The sequence below is a fragment of the Echiichthys vipera genome, assembly GCF_963691815.1.
Source record: "Echiichthys vipera genome assembly, chromosome: 3".
Classification (NCBI taxonomy): Eukaryota; Metazoa; Chordata; class Actinopteri; order Perciformes; family Trachinidae; genus Echiichthys; species Echiichthys vipera.
Window position 1 is genome coordinate 5,930,360 of NC_139828.1, and position 6,000 is coordinate 5,936,359.

A 6,000-nucleotide genomic window follows, 5' to 3' on the forward strand; every position below is an offset into this window, starting at 1 on the left:
TTTCATTCTAAAATCTTCCACTTCAGTGTAAGGAGGCTGTGAGGATACTTCTCATAATCGTCTCTGATGAATCATGTATTTGACATTATCTCGCACTCATAAAGCCACTGTGGTTCGAGTCTCTGATTAAAAACTCTGATCATTGGTTTCCATCGGCGTCTGGAACTGGAAAGTGTTGCTGCCATTTATTCGTTGTGTCTCAGTCACAATGTGTTTAAAGGAGAGGCTGCCAAACGTACAAAAACTAACTTTTCTTCTTCTTCTTCTTCTCAATCAGCTTTATTTACATCATTCTTTCCTTTCCTCCGTCATTTATTCACCCTCCATTTTTCTCTTTTTGGATCCCTCCTTCTTTCCTGTCTTCTTCCTTCCTGTCCGTCATTTATTTATATCAGTCGGTCTAACCTCGTCTTCAGGACTGCGACTAACGACTGTTTCCATTGTCATTTAATCGGTTGATTATTATTTATTAATGAATTAGGAGTTGGGTTTTATAAAATGCCCGAAAATGTGGATTAGTGGCGTCCTGAACGGTCTTGTTTTGTCCACAACTCAAAGAAATACAGTTCACTGTCAAAGAGGAGGAAAGAAAACAGCAAATTTTCACATTTAAAAAGCTGAAATCAGATCGTTTTTACTTCTTTTTTTGTTTTAAATGACTCAAAACAAACAATCGCTCATAAAAATAGCTGGCGATGAATTATATAGTTGATGACTAATCCATAAATCTTTACAGCTCTACTCGTCTTCACTTCCTCCTCCACTTGTTATTTTATTCTTTGTCTCTCTTCACTCATCTTTAACTTTGTCTTCCCTCCTTTTCTCTCATCTCATCGACTTTCTTGTCAATTATCTCCACCCCGATGTTTTTCCTCAGTAAATTGGCATCTCTCCGTATGAACACTTCTCTTAAGCCTCCTTCCCAAACCTCAGTCATGTTTGTGTGTCACTGTGTGGGAGACAAGTGCAGCGCCGTGTGTGTGTGTCTCTCGTAGTAACTCACTCTCTCCTCTTATGTGACTGCAGGTTCCTGAGGGCTGCAGGGTGGCCGGGCCATTTGATTGGCTGGTGGAGGGCTCACGCTGATTGCTGATTATTGGTGGTGGTGGGGGGGGGGGGGGTAATGAGAGGGAAAGGGAGGGGTAAAGAGGGAAATAGAGAGTCAGGAGACAGGTTTTGCATGTCTGCATGCTCACGTTCATAATCAGCAAAGCATTCTGGGTTACCTGAGGAAGAACAGAGGGTCGTATTAGGAGAGTAGATGACCTTAAAGCCAAAAAAGAAGACACTAATATCATTTAGTCAGTGGCTGCCATTGGGGAAGTCCCAATCTAACCTGTTTCTAACGTCTCTAAACTTTACTTTGTTACATGTTAAACTTCAGCAGCAGTGGCAGAGAATTCGGTGGCTCTCTTTATTACCCCGTATTGAAGTCCATTCGACTCCCTGTGGCCTCTACATTCAAAATCATCCCGGTGTTTGTGCAGGCAAACCTGCTCGACCCGTCTTCCCAGACATCCATGTTGAAATGAGAAGCGTAGAGCGCCTAGTTACAAAACTTCAGAGGTGCACGACCAAGTGGCGCAACACTTGGAGCAACCTTAAACCACCCTTTAAGGTCTTAAGAGCTGTGATGGCTACACACCTTGTTTATGGGACAAAACCTGCTGATGTTCTTCTCTCTGCGGGTTCAAACGTTCATGCATGTGTCACCTTGTCTTACCTTTGCCAGAAAACAGAATCGGGGAGTGGCTCAGGGTAAAACAAACATGCGTACTTGAAGTTTTCAGCTCCCAGAGAGCACTGCAACAGCAGCTTTTCTTCTGTGGATGTATCCTTTAGTGACAGACAGGAGCATCTCCCGCCTGTTGTAGGGATTAAAAAAGTCTCCTCTGTAGGTGCTGGTTCAAGTGTGCAGGGAAATGTTTCTCTCAGCCTTTTGACCGGCTACTACTGAAGCTTCTCCTGTGTGTTTTCACTCACACCAGTGGGCTCCTCAAACCATAAAACTGCATTTGACACAAATAAAATTCTCATCACAAACGACGACGAGGCCACCGAGCAACTTCCTCTGTGATGTGACTGAAAGCTTCAGAAACATCAAGTACAGTAAGTGAACTTTGTGATGAGACATTTTTAAGTCGAACTGCTTTTTCAACATGAAGAATAGACTTCAAGCCCAACGTAAAACAATTAAATTTGCTTTCCCCACAACACTTCTGGCCCAGCTCCTGTAGGGAGACATTCAGTTGATATTAGACCGTCAGGGCTTGTCACCATTAAGGGTCAGCTTTAACAATATCTGCTACCACTAACCATGTCAGTGCTGCACTCACCCCTGTCATCATCATCATCCGTGCTCTGTTGGTGATGTCTGTCTGCCTGCCTGCCTGAGCCACTCTGCTCCTCATGCCTGCCTTCACCCTCATACAGTCGCATGTCCTTAACGTGTCCCAAACATGATCCGACGTTTCATCTGTGATTTTTAACTGCAACTTTAAGTGTGCGTGTGTGCGTTATTGGCTGAGTTGTTTGTTGAATGCCGCGTCATCCCGATGTTTGAATGGAAGTTCAGCATGAGGTTTGTTTTTGTGTTTAGTGTCACTGATCAGGCAGACAGAAGGATTATCAGGTGCATACAGGACCTCTCTACCCTTCTACTTTCCCTTCTTTCCTCTCCTTTTTGTACCGGGTTGTAACACCACCAGTCGACCAGCAGGCGGCAGTCTTCCCTCATCAAACCACAGCTCAGCTGGAGCCTGACCTGGTCACTTTCATTAACGGCAAACACACGGGGCCACGGGGTCTTTGCAGTCAGACTCTGCCTTAAACCTTGACGGTGTTTTACTGTGGAGGGATTATTCCACACACACACACACACGCACACCTCTGGATGTGTCTGCTCTTCCGCCTGACTACATGTCCCATCAGCCACCTGGGCTCAGCCTCGCCTCCTTGGGGACTCTCAACTGCATCTCCATGAAAAAAAAAAGAAAGTTTTTCCCATTTTAATGAGTTGTATTTGTGAATGTGACACACGCACGCACGCACGCACGCATCAACGACTCACGTTTATGGACAACCATGTTCCCATAAACGTAATTATGTAAATGTGCGTGCGTGTTCCTGTGTGACATGTTAGTTTTTACCATTGAATGATTTGTACATAGTAACATCTTTTATGTCATGCTGAATGTGTTTCCATGGTGATTGTTTTTAGGTTTGTTTGACACTCTTCGCGAGAGACAACAAGGTTTGAACTGATGCACTTTGCCCTGAAGTACCACAGCATTTGAATCTGACGAAATGAACAAGTGAGCGAGTGAATGGATGAATGAGGGTCCGTGTCGTCAGCCGAGAGGCGTGAACGTTTCTGAATGACCACTGTTGAGCAGCGAGAAACAAAAAACAGCTCAAGTTATTTTCTCTCCCTGATGGTTTTTATACTCTCTTTTGTAATTCTCAATAAGCACCTAACTTTTGTTTTGCATGGTTTTCTAGATTCTTTGATTTCATTCGGTGTTTTTAAATCATCCACTGCATCTCTGCTATAGATAAACAAAAGCGATGCTATTTAAGACACAAATGCCACTAACGATCCGGCGGCGCCTCAGTTGTAGTCTGCGTTTCCTCGACGAAGCTGTGAAATGTACAGAATGATGCCGTCGGTGTTGTTACTTGAACTTCAGTCACGCTTCTCCGCGTTTCCTCTCTCATCTGCGGCCATGTTGCATCCAAGAAATAGTTCGACGTCGAGAGAAATTCGCCTTTTTCCACAACTTGTTTTTACACTTTGTACGATTTAAACAAACAAGACAAAGACTTGGTAACCTTTGGACAGAGCCCGACTAGCTGTTTCCCCTCTGTTTCAAGTCTTTATGCTAAGCTATGCTAAGCTAAGCAGCGTCGCAGCTTGTAGCTTCATATTGACTGTACAGATATGAGAGTGGTGTCGATCTCATCTTAGCTTTGCAAGAAAGTAAAAAGGCGTTTATTTCCCATATTTTTAGTATCCCCTTCGGCTGCGGTTGGGTTTAATTGCATAGGGATGCAAAATGGCGCAATTTAAAAAAAGTAAAAAGTAGTCGCTTTTTACATTGATGCCTTGTTAACCCATACACAGATCCGCGTTTGTTTTTGTACCCATCTGATGTCACGGTTCACTACAGCCGCTTGTGATTTCTTAAATTGAGCTGAAAAAAATGTATTTTTTGGGCTTTTTAAATCAAACGTAACTATAATATAACCTGTGCAGTCGAGTGTTTCATATTAGATTTTTTTGTTCCAGTAGTAATACACTTCTACCGTTATATCCCTTAAATTGATTTCCATGATTTGTATTTTTGATTAAGTCTATAAAATGTAAAATAAAACAGTGAATAACGCCTATGGAGAGTTTTTAGCAGCCCAAAGCGACGTCTTCCAGTGTTGGTTTAGTTCCACAAACCGTCCAGAACCCAAAGATACTCACTCAGCAAGTATATCAAACAGAGAAAAGCAGAACGTTTGTTTGCTAAATGACTTCTGAGAAAGAAAACAACAACACATCACACGAGCTTAAGCACTACAACCAGCGCTGTGCTTGTAATTGAGACGATAATCCTCTGATGCCTGCAGGACGTTTTGTACAAACAGATGGTTCACTCCAAACGTTTATTTCCTCCTCAAATGTCCTTCTTTGCGTCGGCTCATTAGGTTCGGAGTGTGTCGTCGCTTTAATCAAAGAAAACATGGCGTCAGTTGTAATCCAGCAGCTTTGAGAAGAGCGAAAACATTTTTTTTAAGCATTAATCTACATATAAAAACTGTGAGCTGAGTATTATAATAGCCACTGTGCTGTAATTCTGAATATTATGCAAAAACCACAATAACAAAGCAGCTTTTTAGATGTTATTATGATAAAGTTCTTGTACAAACGGTTCTCTACTGAAACCTGCCAAGCTACTGTGAGCGTGGTGCCGTTTACCACCTGGGGAAATAAGAAAATAACACTTGTACATTCCTCTTGTTTTTGAACTCATCGTCCTGTGGAAACTTTGTACAGATTCTCAGCAGTTTAACCTGTTTCTGTGTTTTTCCTTCTTCAAATCCAATCAGAGCAAATGAAAACAGCAGCAGGTGTTGGGTGATTCTGCAGGATGTTAACGTCCATGCAAATGTGTTTTTATCATGTCGTACATGTTGTAATAACCAATGGCAGTACTTCTCTTTCCATATCGTTGTGCACATCTTTTTACTTTGAATGTTGTCGGACACTTTGTGAACAAATTGCTTTTTTTCTGTCTTCTTCCGAGATATTGTTCTAATAAAATAAGCAGCAATGAAAAGTGGATCTGTGTGATTTGTGGCTCAGTGATAAAGTGGGTCGTCCTCCATTCGAGAGATCGACGGTTCGATCCACGGCTCCCCCGGTCCACATGTCGAAGTGTCCTTGGGCAAGACACTGAACCCCGAATTGCTCCTCGTGCTGCGCATGGGTGTGTGAATGTGGTGTGAATGGTTAGCATGTGAATTTTCTCATTTGTCCAGGTTTTGGGTGTCAAAGTGATCCAGTAAAGGGCCGTGTGTTTTTGATTGGTTGGAACGAAAACCTGCAGCCACACGGCCCTTTACTGGATCAGTTTGACACCCATGGTCCAGGTCGTCGTTATCCTCAAAGCCATTTCAGTCAAAAGCAACTGGACTGGGTTATTTGTCTAGGAAGACGTTTCCGGCTCGGACCAGTCCCAGCCTGGTCCTGGTCCTGGTCCAGTCCCAGCCTGGTCAGATGCGTACATGAACTGATGGAGCCTTTTGGATGAGAGGTGAAACGTCCAGTTGCTTTTGACTGAAATTGCTTTGAGGATGTGAATGGTCAGATTAGATTAGATGGTCTGTAGATGTCCACCGGCATCAGTGTGAATGTCTGTGTGAATGGGTGAATGTGACAAACACTGTGAAAGCACCTTGAGTAGTCAGAAGACTAGAAAGGTCCTATATAAGTACAAGTCCATTTACCAT